This window comes from Plecotus auritus (genome assembly GCF_963455305.1).
Source record: "Plecotus auritus genome assembly, chromosome: 4".
Classification (NCBI taxonomy): domain Eukaryota; kingdom Metazoa; phylum Chordata; class Mammalia; order Chiroptera; family Vespertilionidae; genus Plecotus; species Plecotus auritus.
This window is the reverse complement of record NC_137775.1, coordinates 56,145,896-56,167,321: the sequence shown is the minus strand read 5'-3', so window position 1 is coordinate 56,167,321 and position 21,426 is coordinate 56,145,896. Positions and strand designations below refer to the sequence as shown.

Sequence of the window (21,426 nt, the reverse complement as noted above, 5' to 3'; positions counted from 1 at the left end):
ATGTAAGGTTGCATAATCATCAAAGTTATGTAATAGATTAAAAATAAAACAGAGAGTAAAAAAATGAATATCTATGCAATTATTGTCTTTTGGACAATTATTGCACTATGGGATAATAACCAGCAAAGAAATAATTCTTTTTTAAATCCCCACCCGAGGACACTTTTTCATTGATTTTTAGAGAGTATGAAAGGGAGGGGAGAGACAGAGAGAAACATCGATGTGAGAGAGACACATCAATTGGTTGCCTCCCACACATGCCCCAACCAGGACCAGGGATTAAGCCTACAATGGAAGTATGTGTCCTTGACCAGAATTGAACCCAGAACCCTTCAGGCCTTGGGCCAGCACTTTATCCACTGAGCCAAACTGGCTAGGGCAAGAAATAATTCTTATACTTCAGAAAATAGTGGATACATGTTGAGAATGAAAACATAAATGTAGAACATTCTAATATATTACTAATTCTAGAAAAATTACAACATAGTGTCTCTGGGAAAGCATTAAATAAAGTAATACATATATTTAAAAATACATAAGGGTTCAACTCAGAACACACTCATTGTATGTCTGTACTTTGCACTTTAGAATATAATACAATCCTAAATAATTAGGTCCCAAAATCTAACAGGAAAACCAGACACATAAATAATTAACCCTAATGAAAGGTGGCCTCTAATAAGTGCTATTTATACAGGTATTTGCCACTGCAAAGTAGTGAAGTAAGAGGAACTTACTATGGAGGGAACTGAAAACATTTAAATAGGTGGGATTTGGGCTTGGCTTTAAAGGGTGGGTAAAGCAGAGGGAGAAATAAAGAAAAGTTCTGAGAATGTGGAAAATTTAATTAATACAAAGAGTAGACAAGTATGGCTGGAGTAAGGGATAAATTAGTTGGAGATGAAAATCCAAAGGAAGTTTGGAATGGATCATGAAGAATGCCAAATGCCCTATCTCCATATATAAGCAATATGAAGTCATATTTTATAAAATGTACTTATTTCTTATAAAAATAATAAATGAACATGAAAATTAAAATCAAACTATATAAAGCTTAGAAAAAAAAATGGTTACCTTCCCCGCATCATCCCTCCCTTCCTATTCCCACTGCAAAGAGGTCCATGATTCTAAACTGCATGAAAACATTGTGAATGAAGAAATACCGTCATTAGAACTTTGCTTGTGGAATGTGTAAGTAACGGTGCAAGGTAGGAAAAGAGCATAATTAAATATCCTTCTGTTTATTTCACCTATTATCACAAATCTTTTCCTAATAGACATTGTGAATAAATGTACACATTAGACTTAACACTGTTCTACATAAATAAATAAATAAAAATTGCCTATACCTCTGCCCAAAGTAACTAGGCCAACATACATCTCAGAATCTAGATAGTGAAAGTTAATAGCCTTTTATATTACACTAGAGGCCCAGTGCACGAAATTCAGCCCAGCCTACACCCTCTCCAATCTGGGACCCCTCAAGGGATGTCTCACTGCCCGTTTAGGCCCGATCCCGGTGGACATCCCTCTCACAACCCAGGACTGCTGGCTCCCAACTGCTCGCCTGCTTGCCTTCCTGATTGCCCCTAACCGCTTCTGCCTGCCAGCCTGATTGATGCCTAACTGCTCCCCTGCCAGCCTGTTTGCCCCTAACTGCCTTCCCCTGCAGGCCTGGTACCCCCCAACTGCTCTCCCCTGCAGGCCTGGGTCCCCCCAAACTGTCCTTCCCTGCAAACCCAGTCACCCCCAACTTCCCTCCTCTGCTGGCCAGGTCACCCCTAACTGCCCTCCCCAACAGGCTTGATTGCCCCCAACTGCCCTCCCTTGCAGGCCTGGTCCCTCCCAACTGCCCTCCCCTGCTGGCCATCTTGTGGTGGCCATCATGTGTCCACATGGGGGCAGGATCTTTGACCACATAGGGGCAGCCATCTTGTGTGTTGGAGTGGTGGTCAATCTGCATATTACTCTTTTATTAGATAGGATAAAAAAAATTATCTCTCGGATGAATGTAAATTCTATTACATCAATCTGAAAATGGAACATTGAATAGTATCTAAAGTGAAAAAAAAAAAACTGCAAACTCAAAACAATCAAATGGAAAATTCTCAGTGTACCATATGTCTAATCATAGAAAATTTGAAACATGATTATCATAGCTGTCCTTTTAAAGTTAGTTAATGACTTCAAAACCCGACTTCAACAATTCCAAGGTATGCTTTATTCATATTTAAACGTCTCTGAAATTAGAATGCACGATACTCAATAGTACCTTATAATCATTGTCACCAGGTGATGTTGTAAGGTGGCTGTGTGATTACCTCCAACTAACTCAGTTTACTAACTAAGACTAAGAAAGCACACTCGCAAAGCACCTTAGACTTTATGAAATAATGTAGATATTCAGTCTCCTGTGAACAACCTATGTTCCCAGACATTCTTTAAAGGCCTACAAAGCATTAACGGCCACTAAAAGAAGGTTAATAGCTGATAAGCACAATCTAAATTAAACGAATTTAGCAAAAAACCACTTAAGTTTAGAATATAAGTGATACTTCTAGTAATTCATTTTAGCATGTTGCTGAAGATTATAAACATGACAAAAAAAAAACATTTTGTTCACTGGATGCAAGTAGAAAGCATAGAAAATGTCCCCAAATCTCGCCTGTGAAATGGGAGAATTCCTTAGCCATCAACTGATCAATTAATTCAACCAACAAAACTTTAAATCTTTCACAAATCATTGCTAGCATCATAAATTTAATGTTAGTTAAATGTAACAGAGGTAATTTATTTCCTATATAACAAATGTTCACAAAAACCTTAATAAACCCCTCTTAGAAGTAAGAATAGTCACTGTTCATACAAGTAGATGCTAGAAAAAGAAATGAATAAAAGTAGGCTGACATTTAAAACTCAGTATGCTTCTAATTACTATTATGCATATGCATTTCAGGAAACTTGCCAAAATACTAGTATGCCCCCCTTCTTCTAACTTGCCTATCTAATAACTACCTTTCCTAAACAATAAATTTCTTAGATAAGATATCAATTACATACCACATATATATTTCACTTTTTGAATACTGCCCTTTCTCATTCATGTATCTATTATTCCTCACCATAGATTATATTACCACCACCATTTGAGTGGGTTTTAACATGTATCATAATTTAAAAGCCTGCTTGCATAAAATACTTTGAGAACACAAATTCACATTTTTAAGATGGGAGATTTCTTAAAATGTTTTTACCTTTCAAAAATTATTTTGCCAAATTGTATACATAATTATTGTCAAATAATAGGCACCATTTTATGATAAAAGGGTACTTGTGTATAACATAACAATCACATTTTAAATGCCCAGAGTAAGGCATTAATTCCGCACTGATAGATGCATGTATGTATATGAATATGTTAAAATGGAAACACTGACTCATTTAGTATCAGGTAATTGTTTTGCCCTTAAGTTACATGAACATTAACATAACCTTTATACAAAAGCTAACAAGTCCCAAAATATTTGCTTATAATTAAATGTTTCTATAGTGTGGCTACCAAAGAAGCTATTCTGGGCAAGTAGTAATAAAAGTTGGGGGGTAGGGATGGGAGAGAATCTATCAGGACTAATGTTTATTTTGCTTCAAATTCCCAAGTACAAATATAAGCAAGTATCTATACTGGGAAGAAAGTTGCAAAATTATTTCCAGAAAACCTCCTTATATAGAGGAAAACTAAAACCTGTCATGTAATCAAATAAACATTATTTAAAAGACCCTCATTCACCATAAACTGACGCTCTACCAGATATAGAAATAATGCTTTAAAAGGAAATTGAGTCTAGAATTATTTCAAAGTGAAAATTAAAGAAAAGGGAATCTTTAAAAAAATAAGAATGAGCTAAATAACTCAAAATTAACTGCAACAAAATACCTTGAAAAAATATGGTATCTCGAATACTGACTTACATAAATCACACTTTTTAGCCAAAAAGCAAGTTCTCCAAAGAGCAGACTACATCTAATATATCTACCTGTAAGGGGTGAGGGGGTGGGGGTGGGGGGAGACAAAATGCATGCACTCAATATGGGATCAACAGTGTCATTCTGAATTTTAGAAAATGCATATTATTGAGAAGACCTACATTCTTTGAGACTTCCAGTACAATGTAAATAAAAGCAACATGTGCCTTAGGCTCAGATAAAACTTGGATAATCTAATGAGTGAATTTAGTATCCTTAGAAACTTCCATAGCCTACTCTATTCTGCTTTGCTTTCTAGACCCTAGAAAGCATAACACATGATCTAAACTTTTATTAAAAGAAACAACAACAAGCTACCACCATCACCAATAACATGTTTAAATAATCTGTGTGCCAATAGAAATAAACTACCTGGAAATGATGTTTGGTTAAGTGAAATATATATTGAGTGAAATAAATAAGACTGGAGAATCATAAATAATAAAAAGCTGAATCATTTTTGCAAAGGTATATAAAAAGAAATGCTGAGCTATCAATATTCAGAGAATACCCTATCTTACATCATACATGAAAAACAACTCAAAATGGATTAAAGACTTGAATGTAAGACCTGAAACCATAAAATTCCTAGAAGGAAGCACTTCCAGCCAAGATGGTGGCATAGATAAGCAAGGTATTGCCTCCTCCCACAACCACATCATAATTACAACTAAACTATAGAACAATCATCATTCTGAACCACCTGAAATCTGGCTGAATGGAAGTTGTAAAACTAGGGAATTAAAAAAGAAGCCACATGGAGACCAGTAAGAGGGGTAGAAATGAGGAACAGGCTAGACCCACACCCACACACCCATATGTGGCAGATAATCTTGGCTGCAGAAGTTCTCCCTGAGGAGAGAGGGAACCCAGTCCTACATCAGGGCCCCAAGCCCAGGGTTCCAGTGCCAGGAGGAGAAGTTCCCATAACTTATGCTGTAAAAACCAGTAGGAATGGAGGCTGAGTGAGACAGAGGGCTGCTGGAGTCCCAGGCTGTTCCACTTAAAAGGCAGACACTTACTCAGACTCACTCCCTCTGAGCTCCAAAGGCACCAGGGATATACAGGGAGGAACTGAAGTGTCTGACATGATAGCAAGAACTCGAGGCAGCTTTCTCCCAGACAAAAGTGCTGGCAAAGGCCATTTGTTCCTTTGATGAGCCCTCCCCCCACATAGCCTACAGGCAGGCACCATATTTGACTCTCCATCAACCTGATTCTCACTGTCTACCCCACCCTGGTGATTCCCTGGTGATTCCCTGCGATCCTGCCCCACCAAAATTTCAAGCCCACCCACGCTGTTTCCAGTGGCTTTTCAGATTATCCTAAAATCTCTCAAACAGCAGCACCTGGAGCATATGGTCTCAGTGTGCTCTGTATCTCTTACTAAGTGGCCCCAGGCCCAGCACTAGCAGCAGCTGGCCATGGTTCGTAGCTTGGACTCTTCTAAGCTCAGCACAAATAGCAGTCATCTGCAGATCACTTTGTAGCTCAAGCCAGTGGCCCTAGACAAAACACAGGTGGCAGTTGACCTTGACCTGCACCTCTCAGGGGGTACCAGAGCCAGATTCAGACCACATCAAAACACCACCCAACCACCTCCACAACAGCACACTCAAGAGGTGAAGTCAGCAGGCACCAGCACTCAGCTGAAGTAAGTCTTGCTCTGTGGGGTAGACCTCTGCACAGCTAATCCTCCATATTGGTCAGTGGTCTCTGGCAGCCCTTGCAGCAGATTAGCCTGGGGTAAATCCCTCGAATTTATATGCAAACAGCAATTAAGGCTCACCTACAACAAGAGTGTGTACATAGCCCACATGGGGGCAGAGGAATGCGAGCAACTGTAGTGCCCAGCTTAACTGATCAAGGAGACTGTCCCACTGGACTCTACAGGACAATTACTACATTAGGCCACTCTCCTAAGCCTCAGGGATATAGCAGCTCTACCTAATACATAAAAACAAACAGAGGGATGTTGCCAAAATGAGGAGATAAAGAAACATGTTCCAAATGAAAGAACAGAACAAAGCTCCAGAAAAAGAACTAAGCAAAACAGAGACAAGCAATCTACTAGATACAGAGTTCAAAACATTGGTTATAAGGATGCTCAGTGAACTTAGGGGAAGAATAGTTGAACTTAGAGAGGATGTCAGTAGCATAAAAAAGGACATGGAAACTGTAATAAACAACCAGTCAGAAATGAAGGATACACTAACAGAAATAAAGAATAATTTACAAGGAATCAACAGTAGAGGAGATAAAGTTGAGAATCAAATCAGCAATTTGGAATATAAGGAAGCAAAAAAAAAATCAGAACAGCAAAAAGAAAAAAGAATTCAAACATATGAAAATAGTATAAGGAGCCTCTCGGACAGTGATTCTCAACCTTTCTAATGCCGTGACCCTTTAATACAGTTCCTCATGTTGTGGTGACCCCCAACCATAAAATTATTTTCGTTGCTACTTCATAACTGTAATTTTGCTACTGTTAATGAATCGTAATGTAAATATCTGTGTTTTCCAATGGTCTTAGGCGACCCTACTAGCGGTTCTCAACCTGTGGGTCGCAACCTTAGGCGAACCGCTAGCAGGGTGGCCTAAGACCATCGGAAAACACAGATATTTACATTATGATTCATAACAGTAGCAAAATTACAGTTATGAAGTAGCAACGAAAATAATTTTATGGTTGGGGGTCACCACAACATGAGGAACTGTATTAAAGGGTCACGGCATTAGAAAGGTTGAGAACCACTGCTCTAGGACAACTTCAACTATACCAGCATTCTTACATTATGGGCGTGCCAGGAGGAGGAGAGAGAGAGCAAGAAATTTAAAACCTATTTGAAAAAATCATGACAGAAAACTTCCCTAACTTGGTGAAGAAAATAGACATACGATTTCAGGAAGTGCAAAGAGTCCCAAGCAAGATGAACTCAAAGAGGCCCACACCAAGACACATCACCATTAAAATGCAAAAGGTTAAAGACAAAGAAAAAAATCTTAAAAGCAGTACGAGAAAAGCAGTTAGTTACCTAAAAAAGAGCTCCCATAAGACTATCAGCTAATTTCTCAACAGAAATTTTGTAGGCCAGAAGGGAGTGGCAACAAATATTCAAAGTGATGAAAAACAAGGAGCTGCAACCAAGATTACTCGACCCAATTATACTATCATTTAGAATTGAATGACATATAAAAAGCTTCCCAGACAAGAAAAAGCTAAAGAAGTTCATCACCATCAAACCAATATTACATGAAATGTTAAAGGGTCTTCTTTAAGAAAAAAAAAAAAAAAAAAAAAAAAAAAAACATAAAGAATATGAACAATAAAATGGCAATAATACATACCTATCAACAAATACATTTATTTTTATTTTACTTTATTTTTCCATCATCATTTATCTCCTCTATTCAACAAATAAATTTTAAAAAACCCAAAATAAGAAACAGACTCATAAAAAAAAAAAAAAAGAAAGAAACAGACTCATAGATACAAAGAGCATTTTGATGGTTAACAGATGGGAAGGGAGTTGGGTGAAAAAGGTGAAAGGATTAAGGAATACAATTGGTTGTCACAGAATAGGCATGGGGATGTAAGGTACAGCACAGGGAATATTACCAATAATATTCCAATAACTATAATGTCAGATGGATACTAGATTTGTCAGGATCATCACTTAATAATAAGTTATATAATGTCTAATCATTTGTGTATACACCTAAAACTAATATAATATTGTATGTCAACTCTAATAGAAAAAAAATGATTTAAATTTGGGAAAAGAAATGAACTTAGAAATGTTTATGATATAGGGAAATTGGAACACTGTGTATTTGATGATATCAGGGATTTGTTATTATTTAAGTGTGCTATATTACACTGTGTGATATAATGATATTGTGTTTCTTTTTAGAAGATTATTTTCTTTTAGCGTTAAATAAAAGTGTGTATGGGGCGGGGAAACATAAGGGTTAAGCTTCTTGACATTGGTTTTAGCAAAGATTTTCTTGAATTTGATACCAAAAGCAAAGGCAGCAAAAGCAAGCAAGCAAATAAACAAACAAAAACAAGTGGGACTATATAAAATAACAAATCTTCTGCACAAAAAAGGAAATCATCAACAAAATGAAAAGGGAACTACAGAATGGGAGAAAATATTTGCAAATCATATATCTAATAAGGGGGTTAATAACCAAAATATATAAAGAACTTGCATAGCAAAAATAACAAATAAATAAGTAAATGAACAGTTTAAAAAATGGATAGAGGAACTAAAAAAGTATACAACTAGCCAACTGGTACATGAAAAGGTGCTCACATCACTAATCATCAGGGAAATGGAAATCAAAACCACAATGAAATATCACCACTTCACACCTGTTAAAAGACAAAGATAAGTGTTTGCAAGAATGTGGAAAAAACGGAACCCTTGTGCACTGTTAGTGGGGATGTAAATTAGTGCACCCATTATGCAAAACAGTATGGGCATTCCTCAAAATAATTAAAAACAGAGCTACCATTTACCCAGCAATTCCACTTCTGGACATAAATCCAAAGGAAATGAAATCACTACCTAGAAAAGATACCTGCACCCACATATTCATTGCAGCATTCTTTATAATAACCATAAAAAAGGAGGAAATCATATATTTTGCAACAACATAGATGGAACTTGAGAGCATTATGCTAAATAAAGTAAGTCATACTAAGACAAATACTGTATGACCTCATTTGTATCCTATCTAATAAAAGAGTAATATGCAAATTGACCGTACCTCCGCTACACCCACAAGCCACGCCCACTGGCCAATCCGGAGCAAGTATGCAAATTAACCCAACCAAGATGGCTGCGGCCATGGAGCGAGCAGGGGACTTGGGTTTCCCCAGCGATGAGGGAAGCCAAGCTTCCCACACACCCTGGCCATCCCAGGCCTCCGCTAAGGCTACAAAGTTTCAATTATAGAAGATAAACAAATCCCAACAAAAATGGCAGCAGCCACGAAGCTGGACAGAGCAGGAGACTTGAGTTGCCCCCGTCAATGGAGGAAGCCAAGCTTCAGAAGCCCTGGCCAGCCCAGGCCTCCACTCAAGGCTACAAAGTTTCAATTATAGAAGATAAATAAATCCCAACAAAAATGGCTGCGGCCAAGGAGCGAGCAGGAGGCTTGGCTCCGCTCAAGGCTACAAAGTTTCAATTGTAGAAGATAAATACCATGTTTCCCCCAAAATAAGACAGTGTCTTACATTAATTTTTGCCCCCATAGTCATGCTAGGTCTTATTTTCAGGGGATGTTTTATTTTTCCATGAAGAAGAACACGGTACACATTTATTGTTAAATGAAAATAAAGAAAATTTATTACCTGTATATGGTATGGTAGTACAGTAGTTGTCAACACAAACCAGACAAACTGTGAATCCTACAGTATCAAGAATTTACTCATTTATTCAATGACAATCATGTCATCATCTTCTGGAACATCATCATAACAATCCAATTCCTGAATTTCCTGGTGAATTTCTTGTGACTCCATTTCTTTCAGAATCAGTGGACCAAATCTCTCATGTTTAGCAATAGCACTGTCTTTAAATGAGTACTTCTTGTCAAGGTAGCCTGCTCGCAGTGCATTTGCAATCCAACTGTCAGTGATTTTCTCCCATGAATTCTTCACCCAAGTCACAACTTCTTGCAGTTTATGTTTCACAAAATTTCCACGCTGATTTCTCTCCATTCTATTTTCAATGTAGTCATTAATTTCCATGCACAAATTGTCTTTGAATGGCTTGTTTATTGCAATATCAAGAGTCTGGAGATAGGCCGTCATTCCTGCGGGAATCATTATCTGATCTATTTTTCTTTCGTGAAGAAATGTCTTCATGTCTTTAGCGCGGTGAGTGCTGGCTGCATCCCAGACTAGCAGACCTCTTTGGCTCCCTCGCATAACAAGCGGCAGCATTAAATCGACCCACTTCCTTATAACTGCTTGTGTGGCCCAGGCTTTTTCAGTTTCAAGAATAAAAACGCCCAAAACACGTTCAATCTTTTCCTTCTTGCCCTTAGAAATGATTAAAGGTGGGATTTTAGTGCCATCCAGACGAATTGCCAAAATACAGAAAACACGTGCACTTTTGTAAGCAGTGGAGGGAATGTACGCTAAGGAGGCACCCCACTGTTCAATTGTTGTTTGAGATGATTGGCCCATAAACACTGCAGTTTCATCCATAGCAATCATGTTGGAAAGATTGTATTTAGAGAAGTCAGCATCATCAATAAAGGACTTGAATGCAAGTGCTCGCTTAATAACTTGAGTATCTTCCAACCTAAACAATGTTGTAGATCTTCTTAAAGACAGTTCACTTGGCTGAAGGAAATTATCCAGCCAGTGTTGTGATGCTTTGAAGTCTTCGGGGGCTATGTCAAACTGTGGTGCCATTGTAAGGGCAAATTCTTGAATCTGAGTCCTATTCACAACCAAAGCCTTTGCTCTCCTGTCAACAACCCATTCACAGATCAGGTCTTCCAGCTCGGAAAATAATGGTTGCCCACCTGATCCACACTTGCGCTTTTTAGCATTTCCCTTGTCCACTTGTTCAATGAGGTTACCATACTCTGCTCGCCATTTTCGGACCAATCGGATACTCAACATCTCTTTGCAGAAAGCAGTAAGATTTTGGCCTCAAGAGTCTTCCTTGATTCCTTTCTTGTACTCCACGGAGTAGCTTTTTCTTTTTGCGCTCATTTCTACCGTAGGGGTAAAAAAAAAGGAATTGGGGTATCAAGGTGGGGGGAGGGGGATCACTCAAAATGACACAGGGGGGATCAGAGGGGGGAATCAAAATGGCACAGGAGAATCAGAGGGGGGATTACCATTTTAGTAACCCCTTTTGATCCTCCTGTGTCATTTTGATTGCCCCCTCTGATCCTCCGCTTGGATCGCTGGGGGGCGTGGCCAGCCTGCAAACCACCACAGGCCCCTCACCCAGGCCGCCCCATGCCCTAAGGGAACCCCCACCCTGATCCAGGACACCCTTCAGGGAAAACCAACTAGCCCCCACCTGTGCACCAGGCCTCTATCCTATCTAATAAAAGAGTAATGTGCAAATTGACCATCACTCCAACACACAAGATGGCTGCCCCCATGTGGTCAAAGATGGATGCCCCCATGTGGACACAAGGCGGCCGCCACAGATGGCCAAGCAGAGGAGGGAAGTTGGGAGGGATCAGGCCTGCAAGGGAGGGTAGTTGTGGGCGATCAGGCCTGCAGGGGAGGGCAGTTAGGGGTGACCAGGCCGACAGAGGAGGGAAGTTGGGGGCGACCGGGCCTGCAGGGAAGGGCAGTTGGGGGGGGATCCAGGCCTGCAGGGGAGAGTAGTTGGGGGGGACCAGGCCTGCAGGGGAGGGCAGTTGGGGGTGACCAGGCCTGCAGGGGAGGGCAGTTAGGGGTGACCAGGCCTGCAGGGGAGGGCAGTTAGGGGAAAACAGGCTGGCAGGTGAGTGGTTAGGGGGAGATCAGGCTGGCAGGTAGAAGCGGTTAGGGGCAATCAGGAAAGCAGGCAGGTGAGCAGTTGGGAGCCAGCAGTCCTGAATTGTGAGAGGGATGTCCGACTGCCTGTTTAGGCCCAATCCTACCGAGATCGGGCCTAAATGGGCAGTCGGACATCCCTCGAGGGTTCCTAGATTGGAGAGGGTGCAGGCTGGGCTGAGGGACACACACCCCCGTGCACGAATTTCGTGCACTGGGCCTCTAGTTTGTAATATAAAAAATGAACTTACAGAAACAGGGACCAGATGGATAGTTCCAAAGGTTGGTGGGGGTGTAGGGGGTGAAAGTAGCCAAAGTTACAAACTTCCAGATATAAGATAAATGAAATGTACAGCATGGTGACAAGAGTTAATAATACTGCATTGTATATCTAAAAGTTCTCATCACAAGAAAAAATTTTGTAACTACATGAGGTGATGAATTGTTAACTAAACTTACTGTGGTAATCATTTCACAAATCTTTATCTTTATACACCTTAAACTAATACAATATTATATTTCAACTAGAGCAGTGGTCGGCAAACTCATTAGTCAACAGAGCCAAATATCAACAGTACAATGATTGAAATTTCTTTTGAGAGCCAAATTTTTTAAACTTAAACTTCTTCTAACGCCACTTCTTCAAAATAGACTTGCCCAGGCCATGGTATTTTGTGGAAGAGCCACACTGAAGGGGCCAAAGAGCCGCATGTGGCTCGCGAGCCGCAGTTTGCCAACCATGGAACTAGAGGCCCAGTGCATGGATTCGTGCACCGTTGGGGTCCCTCAGCCTGGCCTGCACCCTCTTGCAATCTGGGACCCCTTGGGGGATGTAGGACTACCCAAAGGATGTAGTAGTGCATGAAGCAGCCGGCGGCCAGGGAGGAGCCCAAGCCCGGGCAGGGCGCCGCTACCGCTCATCCTGACCCCGCTGCGCCTGCCGCTGCTGCCACTCGACAGCACTGCCGCAGAGGCAGGAGAGGCTTGAGCTGCCGCAGCTGCACTCACCAGCCGTGCACCCAGCGTCTGACGCCCATTGGTCAGCTGAGCAGCGCTCCCGCTGTGGAGCACACTAACCTGCATTGAGCGTCTGCCCCCTGGTGGTCAGTGTACATCATAGCAACAGGTCAAACAGTCGACAGGTCAAATGGTCAACCAGTCGCTTAGGGTTTTATATATATAGATTATATCTTAATAAAACTGAGGAAAAAAGAAATACTAATTTTAAAAAGACATTATTCAGATACTGAACGAAGCCACCAAGTAAAAGATATTTATAACATGTGCATTATCTCCTAAATTGAACACACACATAACCTAAGGACCTGGCAATTCCAATTTCTGGTATGTACCCAACAGAGTGTGTGTGCATGGTCTAAAACACACAAAAAATGTTTGGCTATTATAGCTGACCACCCTAATACTACAATCCATCCAAAAAAACATTATGTTATATATATATTTATGTAGAGAGAGCAATTAAATGAATTCCACACATCATGGATGAATATCAAGTTCACAACACTGAGCAAAAGAAGTAAGGTAAAACAGGCAAAACCAAATTCTACTGTTTAGAGATGCAAATCTAAGTAATAAAAGTATAAAGAAAAGCAAGGTAGCAAAACCACAGAAGTCTGGATAGTGGTTATCTTTGGTGGGAGGAAGAAGTTTGTGAATCAGAAAGAGGCATGCTGGAGGTATCTAAGATGCTATTTCTTCCTTGTCATGAATACATGGGTGTTGCTTACATGAAATTTCATTAAGCTGTACATTTGTGTTTTGTGTACTTTTCTATATGTATATATTTCATAATATAAAAGGTCTTAATATAAAAAACACTAAGAAAAAAACTAACATAAGCAAGCAGTAAGAGAGTGAGACTAAGGTATATAATATTCATTGCTACATTAACATTTTAATATTCCTGTATAAATAGATGAGTATTTTAGGAGATAAGCTACTAGGGAATCCAAAAGTCACTCATCCCCTTCTTTGTATAGAAACTATATATTCTATGGCATAAATATAATCCTATGGCATAAATATAATATGAAAACACAATACTCACATATCCAGGCATAATGGTTTTAAATACAAAGGCATTAAAATTGAAAAAAATAATTATTACATTAAAAATATATAGACAAATTTTCCATTCCCAGGCAAGACAGAGTAACAAGGACTACACTAGACCCTACACTGGCTAAACATCTAAACACGCAGGGTGGTATAACAGTTTTCAGAAACTGGACACGAGGCAGCACAGGTCAGTGGTACTTGAGAGTAGGGAAGCAATGAAGTGATTCCTACCACTGCCCTAGCTTACTTACTAACCTGGCATTTTTGGTTCACAATGCAAGGGAGAATCCAGGCATATAGAGTTTAAAATATTTAACATCTGGTCCTCTAAAGAAAAAAATTGCCAACCCCTACCCAAAAGAAATGAAAGAGTATGTCCACAAAAAGACTTATACCCACTTTCATAGATGCTTTATTCCTAATACCCCAAGCTGGGAACATCCCAAATGTCCATCAACAGGTGAATGGGTAAATAAATTGTGATCTATCTACACAATAAAATACTACTCATTGATACAAAAATATGGACTACTGATACACGTATAAATTTAATATGGAAAGAAGTGCTGAGGGCAAGAGGAAGACATTATATGCTTCCATTTACATAAAATTCTAAAAATTACTACTTCCATTTATATTAAACTAGAGGCCCAGTGCACGAAATTCGTGCACGGGGGGTGTGTCCCTCAGCCCAGTCTGCACCCTCTCCAATCTGGGACCCCTCAAGGGATGTCTGACTGCCCGTTTAGGCCCAGTGGGATTGGGCCTAAACAGGCAGTCAAACATCCCTCTCACAATCAAAGACTGCTGGCTCACAACCGCTCGCCTGCCTGCCTTCCTGATTGCCCCTAACCGCTTCAGCCTGCCAGTCTGATTACCCCCTAAACACTCCCCTGCCAGCCTAATCTACACCTAACTGCTCCCCTGCCGGCCCGATTGCTCCTAACTGCCCTTCCCTGCCGGCCCGGTCACCCCTAACTGCCCTCCCTTGCTGGCCCAGTCACCCCTAACTGCCCTCCCCTGCTGGCCTGGTCCCCCCCAACTGCCCTCCCCTGCAGTCCTGGTCACCCCTAACTGCCCTCCCCTGCTGGCCATCTTTGTGGCGGCCATCTTGTGCCCACATGGGGGCGGCCATCTTGTGTGTTAGAGTGACGGTCAATTTGCATATTACTCTTTTATTAGATAGGATTCAAGAAATTACTCCTTAATAAAGCTATAAAAAATGTACAAATTTCATTTTCCAAATTCTGTTAATTCTATTAAAAAAAGAAATTCTACAACTGTTCATAGGCCATATAGTGAACTAAGTCGACGAATAATTCTAAATTGATCCAGCCTGACCATTCTAAATGGATAGTTGATTCATTATTTGAAGAACTGCCTGTGTAAACACGGAGTTGAATAGGTTGGAAAGTGGATTTTAATAGGGAAATCATTAAACACATATAGCTCTCTGCCTTGTTTGTTATCTAATAATCTCAAGAATTATTATTTTTGTATTTTACCTACAAAAGAAGAGAGGGGAGAATGATTTATGCAGGGGTTAGCCTCATATCTAAATATCTGGAATCACCCAAATCATCAGCATATCCATAAATTTTAATCACCTTGATACTGACCCCACGATGTACGTGTAAAGCACACTTGTTAAAAGGTTAAATGGAATAAAATTTTCATTTCCTGTATTGGGAGATTCTGAATCTCATTTTTCCCTCTATTTTTGTGTACAAGTTCCCCATGTATACTTCGAACAAGAATTTGACTGTGAAGTCTTCTTTTCCCCTGGGAAAATGTAGGAACATTAAGAAGCTGTTTCTGCAGAAAAAGAAGTATAAAAGATGCCTTGGAGAATAGAAACAGAAATTTAATCTGAGCGAATGTAATTCACAATATAATTTTTTTTAGTCTAAATTATAGCACCATGTCACATGTTACCAGCTATTTCAATAATAGCTATGATCAATCAAAAAGAAAAAATGTTGTTTTTTAAAATCAGACCCAGAATGACTGAGAGTATTATATTCTATGCTGAAAAGAAATACTGCAAATCTGAATTTCAGCTTCATAGAAACCTCTACAATGCTGACTGACACATGAACTAAGCAAAAATACAGAGAACTGACTATCTCACTGATAGAATACACATTAAATTTGTCTTCTCTTTGCTATCAATTTTAACTTGTATACTCCTCTAGTAAATACTATATATGCATGCCTTTTCTTAAAATATGGATTGTGTAGCAATTGCATTCTTATTCACTCATTGCTAGGCATGTACTAGCTATCTTTATTTTTAAAGTAATTAATTCTTTATCATTTTCATGACTTTATTTCTAAACTAGAGGCCCGATGCATGAAATTCCTGCACAGGTAGGGTCCCTAGGCCTGGCTGGTGATCAGGGCCAATTGGGGCCTTCCGGCTGCTGACCAGGGCCTTCCTTCTGGCTGCCAGCCAGGGCCTCCCTTCCCTGGCTGCCAGTTGCCGGTGGGGCCTCCCTTCCCCAGTTGCCAGCTGCCAGCCAGGGCCTTCCTTCGTTCCACACCGCCCCCTGGTGTTTAGCACATGTCATAGCAAGTGACAGAACTCCCAGTCTAACTCCCACAGGGACACTTTACATATTACCCTTTAGTGCACGGGGATGTGTGTCCCTCAGCCCAGCCTGTACCCTCTCCAATCTGGGACCCCTCGAGGGATGTCCAACTGCCCATTTAGGCCCATCCCTCTCACAATCCAGGACTGCTGGCTCCCAACTGCTGGCCTGCCTGCCTTCCTGATTGCCCCTAACTGCTTCTGCCTGCCAGCCTGATCACCCCCTAACCACTCCCCTGCCAGCCTGATTGATGCCTAACTGCTCCCCTGCCAGCCTGTTTGCCCCTAACTGCCCTCCCCTGCAGGCCTGATCACCCCTAACTGCCCTCCCCTACAGGCCTTGTCCCCTCCAACTGCTCTCCCCTGTAGGCCTGGGTCCCCCCCAACTGCCCTCCCCTGCAGACCTGGTACCCCCCAACTGCTCTCCCCTGCAGGCCTGGTTGCCCCCAACTTCCCTCCTCTGCTGGCTTGATCGCCCCCAACTGCCCTCCCTTGCAGGCCTGGTCCCTCCCAACTGCCCTCCCCTGCTGGCCTGATCGCCCACAACTGCCCTCCCTTGCAGGCCTGGTCTCTCCCAACTGCCCTCCCCTGCTGGCCATCTTGTGGTGGCCATCTTGTGTCCACATGGGGGCAGGATCTTTGACCACATGGGGGCAGCCATCTTGTGTATTGGAGTGATGGTCAATCTGCATATTACTCTTTTATTAGATAGGATAGAGGCCTGGTGCACGGATGGGGGCCAGCTGGTTTGCCCTGAAGGGTGTCCCGGATCAGGGTGGGGGTTCCCTTGGGGCATGGGGCGGCCTGGGCGAGGGGCCTGTGGTGGTTTGCAGGCCAGCCACGCCCCCTGGCGACCCAAGTGGAGGCCCTGGTATCTGGGGTTTATTTATCTTCTACAATTGAAACTTTTTAGCCTGGAGTAGAGCCAAGCCTTCTGCTTGCTCCGTGGCGGCAGCCATTTTGGGGGGGATTTATGTATCTTCTATAATTGAAACTTTGTAGCTTTAAGCGGAGGCCTGGGCCAGCCAGGGTGTGCGGAAAGCTTGGCTTCCTCCATCACCGGGGGCAACCCTAGCCTCCTGCTCTTTCCAGCTCCGTAGCTGCCGCCATTTCTGTTTGGGTTTATGTATCTTCTATCATTGAAACTTTGTAGCCTTGAGTGGAGGCCTAGGCCGGCAAGGGCAGGCGGAAAGCTTGGCTTCCTCCATTGCCAGGGAAACCCAAGCCTCCCTCCTGCTCTCTGTGGCCGCAGCCATCTTGGTTGGGTTTATTTGCATATTTGCTCCTGATTGGCTTGTGGGTGTAGCGGAGTGATGGTTAATTTGCATATTGTTCTTTTATTAGATAGGATGAATCATCCTATTTTGAGTTAGCCCAACAGATTGTTCCTGCCTTAATTGAATCATTATATTCTTTTGTTCAGAGTAACTGCTGACTGGTTGTAGTTTGTAGAGTCCTTAAAAGAACTTTTTACCTAGCTGAATAGTTCATGTAAAAGAATTTGAATATGACAATTCATTTTATCCTTTATTTTGATATCTGTTCCAAGCACATTTAGGTATAACTCATACCACTAGAACTATTTTTTAATCACTTCAAATTTAAAAGTGACTGACTATATTTATCTTTGATATATGCCTTGCTCAACTAATAATTAAAAGTCAACAGTCCTGGCCTGGTGGCTCAGGCCTGGTGGTTGGAGCGTCGTCCTGACATGCCAAAGTTGTGGGTTTGATTCCTGGTCAGGGTACGTACAAGAATCAATCAATGAATGTATAAATATGTGGAACAACAAATCGGTTTCTCTCCCGCCCCTTCTCTCTCTCTCTCTCTCTCTCTCTCTCTCTCTCTCTCATCAATCAATAATTTTTTTAAAAAGAGGGAGAAAAGCAACAACAAAGAAGGGAAATTAGGTCAAACCTCAGTCATCTTGGCTTTCCCTCACCTTCTCCCTCTATGGAAACTGAATCATTTATTGTATGCCATTGATTTATAGTCTATACCCGACTCTGGGCCAGGAACCAGAGACCATCCTTGCCCTCAAGAGCTCAAAGCCTTAAGGAGGCAGCATATCTGAGTAAACTACAAGAAACTAAGACAAACTGGCAAATTGTATTACAGTCATCTTGTGACTACTACAGACTTTAAACCCTGAAAGTCAAGGCTTGCACGTAAATGCAATCTCATATGCTGCTTTTTAGAGAATTCCTTTAGATGCATTATGACTCAACACTAGAACCACTAATAACAGTATTTACATTCAAGTGCCATGAAGCATCATCATATAGCATTCTATATTATAATCCCAAACCTCTAGTACAGTGCCTGACCCAAGGTGGATAATCAATGGTTGCTTGGTAAGAAAAAAAAAAAAAAAAAGAACAAAACAAACAACACACACCTCCTTAGGGAAGAACTAACTACTAATATTAAGTTAGCCTATAAAAAACTTGTGAAAGGTAATGCAGAATTTTAAATGAATGGATGTGAAACAAATTTATATGTAGATTATTTGCCATAAAATATTTTAATATGCAAATCCAAACTGACAGCTAAAGTTCTAGTATGATCTTAACAAGCTAAGTATTACCTAGTCTTAGGGAAATTTAAAGTAGGATTCCTACAAATGAAATGACAGATTAGGCATAATAGAAGTAATAAGGTGCTTTATAGCTTCCTAAAATTCTTCTTCAATCCAGTTGTAGAAAAATAAACCTGAGGTATTCATGCAAAATTTTTACATGATGCTGTATTACATCCTTAGTTGAAAATAAAACATCTGAAATCATCCTATATAATAAAGAGGTAATATTCAAATCGACCATCACTCCAACACACAAGATGGCCACCCCCATGTGGTCAAAGATGGCTGCCCCCATGTGGACACAAGATGGCCAGCAGGGGAGGGCAGTTGGGAAGGACCAGGCCTGCAGGGGAGGGCAATTGGGAGGGACCAGGCCTGCAAGGAAGGGGAGTTGGGGGCGATCAGGCCTGCAGGAGAGGGCAGTTAGGGGTGACCAGGCCAGCAGGGGAGAGTAGTTAGGGTTGACTGGACCAGCAGGGGAGGGCAGTTAGGGGCAACCGGGCCTGCAGGGGAGGGCAGTTGGGGGTGACCAGGCCTGCAGGGGAGGGCAGCTGGGAGTGACCAGGCCTGCAGGGGAGGGCAGCTGGGAGTGACCAGGCCTGCAGGGGAGGACAATTTGGGGGGACCAGGCCGGCAGGGGAGGGCAGTTAGGGGCAACCAGGTTGTCAAGGGAGGGCAGTTAGGGGTAAACAGGCTGGCAGGGGAGCAGTTAGGCGTCGATCAGGCTGGCAGGTAAGTGGTTAGGGGCAATCAGGCAGGCAGGCGAGCGGTTGGGAGCCAGCAGTCCTGGATTGTGAGAGAGATGTTCGACTGCCTATTTAGGCCCGATCCCAGGCAGTTAGACATCCCTCGAGGCGTCCCAGATTGGAGAGGGTGCAGGCTGGGCTGAGGGACAAACACACACACACACACACCCATGCATGAATTTCATGCACCGGGCCTTTAGTCTGCGACATAATAGTCAATAAATATGTTTTATAAATGTTCTGATTGTGGCTAGTAGGGCCTAATTTATTTCTAAGATTAAACTTAAATAATATACTTCATTTCCTAAAATACTGTTTTTATTATAGAACTACCAACTTCAGGGCCTCCTTTCCCTTTCTAGCACGTTAATACCCAAAACAACCTAAGACTAGGATTTCTGTGACAGAAATCTTGTTTATATATGAATTATTGGGATGGAAATGAGAATAAGAGTAGAGATGTAAAGAGACATCAATAAAACAACATAAGCAATCCCAAATACTTTGCTTCATTTTTTCTTAGAGTACATATGTTATTTATAAACTACTTACCAATGCTGCTTTATACTAGTAAAGTATCTACCAAATTTGTATTTATAGAAATTTTAACCATAGTTTAAAATCTCTCCTAAAATAAAAGTGAAACCCAAACTACACAGTTACCTATAAACTAGAAGAGCACAGTACTTTGAATTATAACCATAAAAAAGACCATTATAAAAACCTCATTTAAAAAAAAAACCTCATACATGTACACAGTTTGAAATGAAATTTCTAATGGATTAAGCATATGTTGATACAAATAACTGAACACAAATGATGGTTCACTTTAAGGTTTTGATTCTCCATCTCTCTTAGGGGAGGGAGGGAGGGTTATTGGGTGATAAAAGCACTATGAAAGGAGTGAATCCATTATACAAAGACTATTTGTAAGACAGACTTAATATATTAGAAATAACATTACTTATAATTTCTTTATAGGAATATTTAAGCTTAATTCCCCCCCCCCTTTTTATTCTTTCATTACATTTCCTTCTCATTGCTATTCCCCCAAAAGGGTGGTTTGCAGAAATAAATGAGAAAACGGAGCCATCATGATATTTGAAAAAAAAAAAAAAAAAAGAGTTAGGAATAAAGAAAGAAAATTTATGCTTACTAAGTCAACAAGCAACGTAATTAATTATATTTATAAGAAGTCCTCTTGCAACAATGCAAGTGTAGAAAGAACTTGATGCTTAAAATGTCTTTCCTCAGAGAACATGATATGTCAGCATTCACATGAGAACATAGTGGTAACAAGTTTATATAGTTAGATGTATAAAAGGCAAGAGGATGAAAAAGCTTCAATATAAAACTCTGCTATTAAAAGGCTTAAAATCTAAGACAAGATCTCAGATTTATTCTCTGATTTCCTTATCATTCAGTAATTTAAAGTCTGTGCTTTCATAAATTCTGCCTCTTTCATTATGAATGTGCCATAGTCACCTCCATCTGAAATATCCTTCTTTTTCCAACAGTACCCATTTTTCCAGACATAGTTGCATGCCACCTCCCACATGAAGTCTACCTAGACTGCCCTACCCTCACTGACTTACCACTGCTGCAAATTCTTGCACAGCATCAACAACTTGTACCACATGGTTTGGTCCTTATTTATATACTGTCATACATAGTTCACCACTGTTTCATGTGTGCATGTTTGATTACAGCTACATTGTTAACTCCCTGTGGAAAGGTGATATGTAATCTTTCTTCTATATCCCTCACATTGCTTATCATTATTCTAGGTATTCAATAAGATATTCAATAAACATTTGCAGAATGATAATAATTATACTAATAGCCAATATGCATTAAGGAATGTGTATCAGACAGCACCAAT

General features: G+C 40.9%; 1 protein-coding gene across 4 annotated transcripts in view; it reads right to left on the bottom strand.

Moving 5' to 3' along the window:
* RNGTT (RNA guanylyltransferase and 5'-phosphatase) overlaps nt 1-21,426 on the bottom strand; it is a 213,952-nt gene that overhangs the window by 49,117 nt on the left and 143,409 nt on the right. The window lies entirely within an intron of this gene.